Genomic DNA, 7246 nt, shown 5'->3' on the forward strand with positions numbered 1-7246 from the left:
TAATCAGTTAGATACTAAAGAAGAACTGCATCCTTATGTTTTTTTTTAAATTCTTACAAGTAAGGAATGTTAAAATTTATAACTCAAATTTCATACTCGTCTTACATGTTTAATATCTTAGAAAAATTATTATTCTCTTATAAAGGAATATATGGTTAGTTTAGGTTTGCAGTTGTGTGTGAAGACCTCAGTGATTGGAAATGAGTTGTGATTGGTAATGGGTTATGAAAGGTAGTGTATTTAGTGTCCTGTGTGCAAGAACCCTCCGCTCCTTGAGTAACCATGAAAAGACACCTGATTTTCCCTTGGTGCTTGACATGTGGAAGAGTGATACACACACAGAACCACTGCTGATCTCTGGATACCTTTTAAACAGTGAAGATACTAGCCAGCAGACTCAATTCAGGAGGCCTGTGAGTTTCTTCACATTTTATTTTGCAGTTATCCCTCACTTAGTTGCAAGGAGTAGGATAAAGCATTACATTTTTAATTTCATTTTTCAGTCTCCTGAAGTTTGACACTGTAAATCAGTGGTTCAGAATCTTCTAGAGAGTTTGTTAAAATACGGATTGCTGGATCCTCCACCCCCAGAGTTTCTGATTCAGGAGGTGTGGGGTAGGGCCTGAGAATCTGCATGTCCAGTGAGGTCTCAGGTGATGCTGATGCTGACCCAAGTATTGCCCTTTGAGAATCAATGCTGTAAAAATACTTTCAATATTAATAAAAGCAAGGAGCAGTGGTATTAAATTTATTTAAAGAAAAGATTTACTACTGTTTAGATTAGACTTTGTTTCCATGTGTCTGTCTGTCTCTCTCCCTCTCCCTCCTCCCCCCCTCAATGTTACTTCTTACATTAAGTGACCCACAGGGAATGTTTTTAAGTCAAAGAATGGTTACTGTTTGGTGATCATCTTGTAACTTCTCACAGACCCATTAGTTGCTGCTAGGCTCAAAGCCACCTTGGACTAGCAGAAAACACTTTGCTTTGATTTTGCTTAATATTTCACGTAAAGATAGGATTTTTGCTTTGTATTTGTTCTTAAGTAAGATACTATAATTGTTATTTCACTTAATGAGTATTGAAACTTTTTAAACCAATTTGAGGCCAGTACAACTTCTTTGCCATTGGCAGCTGTGCATGTTGCTATGGAAACGCAGTAGGGACTAGCAAGATTGCTGTTATAAGGACCACACCTGGCTTATTTGCATCCAGTTTAAGTTGGGGGACATTTCAAAAGAATAAAAGGTCTCAATATGTGCCAATGGGCAGTCAGAAAGAGCTTGTTAGTTTGTAACCACTATATTGGAAGGGTGGGTGGGTTTTCCTTGTTCATTACAGATCCTACTCTGGAGGGTTTTATTGGGTACGTTCAAGTTTAAATTCGTTTCATGTATTTATTTTTCTCAGTGTCTTGCTATCCCTTTTCTTTAAGGTGCTTTTTGTTTTGTTTTGTTTTAGGTATATCTTCTTAAAATTTAAAGATTTTCTTTTCGTGCTCTTAAAGAACTTAAAGTATGTACAGGTCAGAATTTTTCAAGAGAGAAAGGATTCAGTTTCTTTTTTTTCAGTTGTATTATATAATAAAATATCATAGTAAGTTTTTGACCACTGCTAGAGAATCATGGTAGAAGTTTATGTTGATCTCTACTTTCAAGTAGTATGAACCACTATGATCCACTTTTGTCACAAAAACAACTCGTTTTTAAGAAGACAGTTTGAACTATTTATACATTTGATTTTGTTTGCACCAGTGAACCCAAGCTCTTGGTTCAGAGTTTCATGAAATAGGCACATTACTGAATGTATAGAAAAAAATGATATGGGCTAGTTATAGGCTATATAATTAAAAAATGATATGGGCTAGTTACGGGCTATATAATTAAACTATATAAAATTTACACAGTTTAATTACTTGTACTACTTGACCAGTTATACTAATTTATACCAGTTATACTAATTAGTTATACTAATTCAAAAATAGCCATACAGTATAGGTATATGGCAAATGAGAGTCAGAGCATGTATCAATTCCTCTTTGTTGGTTGAGGCTGCTTGAACTCTGTACTGATCAGGATTCTGAGGCCTCATGACAAGGAGTGTGGTTGGTGGTCAACCAGTGATGGTGAATTTCCACACTTGTGTGTATCAAGTGTTAACCTTTCTCGTTTTCTAAATATAAAATGCGATCTTATATCTTTTTTTAGAATAATTTACAACTGTAGCAACCTGTATATCAATCAGTCTGTATCTGTAATCTATCTATCTATATATAAAGCCATTTGAAGTAGATACTTAAAAACCCAAAATGTTGGGTTTGGTCAGTTTTGTTTTGTCTTTTTATTTTTTAATGTTAGCGAAATGCAGCCTTTAAAGAAAATCTAAGTAGAGTGTTTTATCCAGCTTTCATGAAAAAATAGGACCTTACAATACATGTTCAAAGAACTTTCTTATTTACCTCCATGTTCCTTTAGTAAGGGGTGGTACTAGTTATCTCTGTTTTGTGGATGAGGATATAGGCACAAGAGAGGTGCTTACATAAGGCAGCTAAACATGCCTTGATGGGTTGTATGGTGTTCCTGCTGTGTATAATTGTGCCCTCTTAAAGTGTTAGGTCATTTTATACAGCTTACTCAGTTTTGCCTTTTTCTCTTTTTGTATTCATAGACTGGAAAAGTAAGAAGAGCTTTCCTGCCTTTTTAATTACCAAACTACTCTCAGTTTTCAATGAATCAGTTCAAAGAAAGAATGCAGTCTTTCTATACCTGGTAAATATTTTCTGCTAAATAAAGCTATTAATTTAGTAGCCTCTGGTAAATCCAGGTGTTATGATTGCCTTTTACTTTGTGGAATGGCTATTAAACTGACTTATCAAATATATATTTTTTTAAATTTTTAACTCTGAAATTTGTTTGATATTTGTTTCTATGATGGAGTGATGCTTGGGATGCCTGTGACCTAGCCAGCAATGGAAAACAGTTTAGGATTGGCCCTAGTACTTAGGTTAGACTCTGGTCTCTTTTGAAAAGTTGTGAAATACAAATAGAGTATATAAATATCTTTTTATGTCATCTTTATTCTGTGATAATGTAACATTAGCAATAATTTCTGTGATAGTTTAGTAGAAGCACTTTGTAAATAATAGTTTTGTAAAACTAATCTAGTCATCAGAATATTATAACCTATATTTTACCATTTTGCAAATCACTTACATGAAGATTAGAGTCTCTTAATAGCTCTTGTCATATAACTTTTATTCTTGGTAAGATGCGGAGAGCTTATAGCAAAGAATTTTAATTTATGTGCATTTAAGCTATTCATAATGAGAAACAATGTACATTAGATTGCCTGGCACCTTTCTGTTTTGGGCAATCGTTTGTTAGGATTTTATACAAGGTGAGGTACATTGACTGGTAGGTACTCTTTTTTAGTAAAATTCTTTCTAACCGGAGCTTTTAAAGATGACGTGCAATTTGTTGACATTATCTGGCAATTTGGAAAGATTACAAAGTTACTTACCTACCCTAAGTATTATTTGCAACTACTCATCATCCTCTGAGTAGAAGGGGAGGAGGTGGGGCAGGGCTGGAATAGCTAATGTTTATTGAATTCCTCCTATGCTAGGCATATGCTAGATACCTTCACACATATTCTTTTGTTTTTAGTATACATAGAAGTACAGGAAGTAGAGAAAAAAGAAGAAAGCATTGTGCAAAAAATTATTTCTTCCTTTTTGTTTGGATGCTCAACTTGTTAATCTTCCATATTCTTTTTTCATCCGCTTTTGGCAGCACCAAATGCTGTTGATTGTTTCCAGTGCTCTGAATTATAACTGCCTGGGATTGCTGTACAGTGCTTATTACCTGGTCACCAAAGGGGCAACTTTTTTTTTTTTCCTTCAGATTTTAAGTTTTCAGAAGAGAAAATTTTATACTTTTTAAGAAATGTTATTTAGGGTTTAAAACCTGAGAAAATAAAAAAGAAAACCAATTTGTACTTCAGACATGTTCAGATAGTCCTAACAATATTAAGATTCTCTGTTCTTACTTTGTACACAGTAAAGATGATTTTCTGGCCTATGGATTAAAAGTTAGTTAAAAAGCATGAAAATATTCAAGAGCAGCACTTAAAATTTTCTCTTATACTAGGAGAAAAATCTTGACAGTAATATTTATTCAAGAGAGTATAATATCATTTTTATAATTCCTGGTTATTTTCAAAATAACATTTTCATTTTAATTTTAAGGACAATTTTGGGAGACAGCATCAATATTCCCATTTTTCAAATGAGGAAATTAAGGTTAAGTTGTTAGATTAGTTTTTTAGAGGTGTCATAACAGGATACCACAAACTGGGTGGATTAAAGAATAGAAAATTATTATCTTACAGTTCTGAAGGCTAGAAGTCCAAGTTATAAGATAGGGTTGGCTCATGCTGAGGGCTGTAAGGGAGAATTTATTCTATGCCTTTCTTCTTATCTTCCCTCTATACCATGTCTGTCTCTGTGTTCAGATTTCCCCTTTTTATAAGGACAGCAATCATACTGGTTAGGGCCTACCCTAGTGACCTCATCTTAACTTGATCATTTGCAAAGTCCCCATTTCGAAATTAGGTCACATTTACAGGTACAAGGGGTTTGGAATTTAACATTTTTTGAGGTGACACCATTCAGTTCATAACAGATATTAAGGGTTTTTTGAGTGGGAAACTCAGCCATTACATTTTAGTGACACTAAAATGGTAATTATAAAAGAACATGACAATGTATCTATAATACCACATTTAAAATTCATTTTCTAACATTGTCTTATATCTGGGGAGAGTTTATTTAAAATTAACCAAGTTTCTAAAACAGTTAATAGAATTTTGGGTTATAATGGTCTTCAGATTCTTTTTTTTCAGATAATAAATAAATGATGACACGAACTATGGAAAGTTGTTCAAGACTCAGTGCTTAGATCTGACTTTAAATCTGAACTTCCACTAATAAAATGCAGGTCTTTAAAATGTGGACTCCTCCATAAGATCTTGCGATGCCCATCAGAATACTGTTTAAATTGTTGCAAGTGCATTTTGATGGTAGATTATCTGTATATTTCATAATTCTGTAAGAATTGTAGTGTTGCCAGTGTTAATATCCATCTGTTCTTGTGATTAAGGGTTTCTGAGGGATGGGGAGGGAAAAGCTACACTAGGATAACAAAAAAGGAACTGTATGGTACCTTATTAATCTGTTTCTTTTTTCTTCTTTTGTTGAATTTTTTCTTTCAAAATAATTTCAGATTTACAGAAAAGTTGAAAGAATAGTACAAATAACTTGTCCCTGAACCTTTTGAGAGTAAGTTACTGACTTTATGCTCCATCTTCCCAAAATACTTAAATGTGTAATTCCCACAAATACAGACATTCTTCTATGTAGCCACAGTACAAAGATAAAACTCAGGAAATTAACAATGACACATTACTATCAGCTAATCCATAGACTTTATTCATATTTCGCCACTTGTCCCCAAAGTGTCCCTTGCAACAAAATAATCCAATCGAAGATCCTGCTTTGCACTTAGTTGTAATATCTCTTTATTATTCTTTAATCTGGTATAGTTCTTTAGTCTTTTTGATTTTCAGAAACATGACACTTTGGAAGAATACATTTTATAGAATGTCTTTGAATTTGGGTTTATCTGATGATTCCTCATGATTAGATTCAGGTCATGCATCTTTGGCAGGAGTATCACCGAAATGATGGCTGTGCTCTTCTCATTACATCCTTTCAGGTGGTGCACAATTTTGATTTGGCCCTTGACTGATGATGTTAACTTTGATCATTTGATTAAGGTGATGTTCACTAGACTTTTCCAATGTAAAGTTATACTTCTCTTTGTAATTAATAACTATTGTGGGGAAACTGTTTTCATCACCAAATTTTTACCCACTAGATTTAGTGTGATGGTGTTTCTTTACTGAACTGTTTATCACTATAATGGTTTTCAAATGTTGATTTTCTAATTGTATTATTTATTCTATGTTATTTGGCATTCTACTGTAAGGAAAAGCTTTCTCTTGTCTCTATTTATATCAGCATGAACTCGTGAATTCCTATAAGTAATAATTATAGTTTATTATTATTTTTATATATTTTGTCCAAATTGTTTAAAATTTGGTTAATGGGAATCCCTTCAAACTGGCTTCCAGGTATCTTTTTCACATATTCCCATAATTTTTTAAAGCACTTCCACGAGTAGTTTCTTTGAGAATCTCTGGTTCCTTAAAGTGGAGAGAGGCATTTAGAAATCAAGATCTGGCTGCCAAGTATGCTCATTGCTGTAGGAGGATTGTAGCTCCCAGGCACTCAGTAGACAGAGCTAGAGAATAGACTATATGAATATGTGTATATTTACTTAAAGGTATATTTATTTTTGTATTTATATATTTTAAAAAACATTGTGTTCATACCAAAACCTCAAATTCCAGTTCAGCATCATAGAATTCATTCTAGTTTTTTCTCTCTTTTGTTTTTAGTTCTCTTCTCCAGCAGTGATAAACTTAGCTCTCATTGTCCTTAATATATTTACTTACTAGATTAATCTCCCTGTATATAACCAATTTCCTGGTTACTGCTCCCCCGCTCACTTGCCTAAGCTTGGATGCCTGCCTTATGTAGCCCCATCTAATGGCTTTTGGACTGAATTATGATAAAAAGGAAGTTCATTCTTTTATGACAGATATTAAAGTAAATTGGACAAATTTGCTTCTGCTGCATCACCTTTGGTTAATTTGCTTCCTCTATTCTTATTTATTTTTAATTTGGAACCCTATTAGTTCCATGTTGATAGAAATTCTTTGTTATTGATGCTTTGCCTTATTATAACAGCCTATTTACAAGGGATTTTTTTGAAAATTTAAGTTTAATTAGGCATTTTTTATTATCTAGATTCTACTCTTAGGAGCTATTACTTTTAAAGGGTAAAAGATAATTAGCATGGTAATGGAGATGCTCTGTACATTGATTATTTTTAATTTCAAGGCATATAATCAGTTTAAAATGGATTGTTTTCATGATATGAAAACATTCCATCACTTATGAAGAACAGTGAGAACTTTTTTTTTTTGAGACAGCGTCTCACTGTGTTGCCCGGGGTAGAGTGCCGTGCCGTCATCCTAGCTCACAGCAACCTCAAACTCCTGGGCTCAAGCGATCCTCCTGCCTCAGCCTCCCGAGTAGCTGGGACTACAGGCATGCGCCACCAT

General features: G+C 33.7%; 1 protein-coding gene across 3 annotated transcripts in view; it reads left to right on the forward strand.

Moving 5' to 3' along the window:
* POU2F1 (POU class 2 homeobox 1) overlaps positions 1–7246 on the forward strand; it is a 161147-nt gene that overhangs the window by 66792 nt on the left and 87109 nt on the right. The window contains exon 2 of one of the 3 annotated variants that reach the window (XM_012657774.1): positions 2666–2766. The exons of the other annotated variants lie outside the window; for them this stretch is intronic. The gene's annotated coding sequence lies outside the window, so the exon portion shown is untranslated. The remainder of the gene's footprint in view (positions 1–2665; positions 2767–7246) is intronic. 3 annotated transcript variants of the gene reach the window in all.

The sequence above is a fragment of the Propithecus coquereli genome, unplaced genomic scaffold (assembly GCF_000956105.1).
Source record: "Propithecus coquereli isolate 6110/MARCELLA unplaced genomic scaffold, Pcoq_1.0 Scaffold56, whole genome shotgun sequence".
In the NCBI taxonomy this organism is placed as follows: Eukaryota; Metazoa; Chordata; class Mammalia; order Primates; family Indriidae; genus Propithecus; species Propithecus coquereli.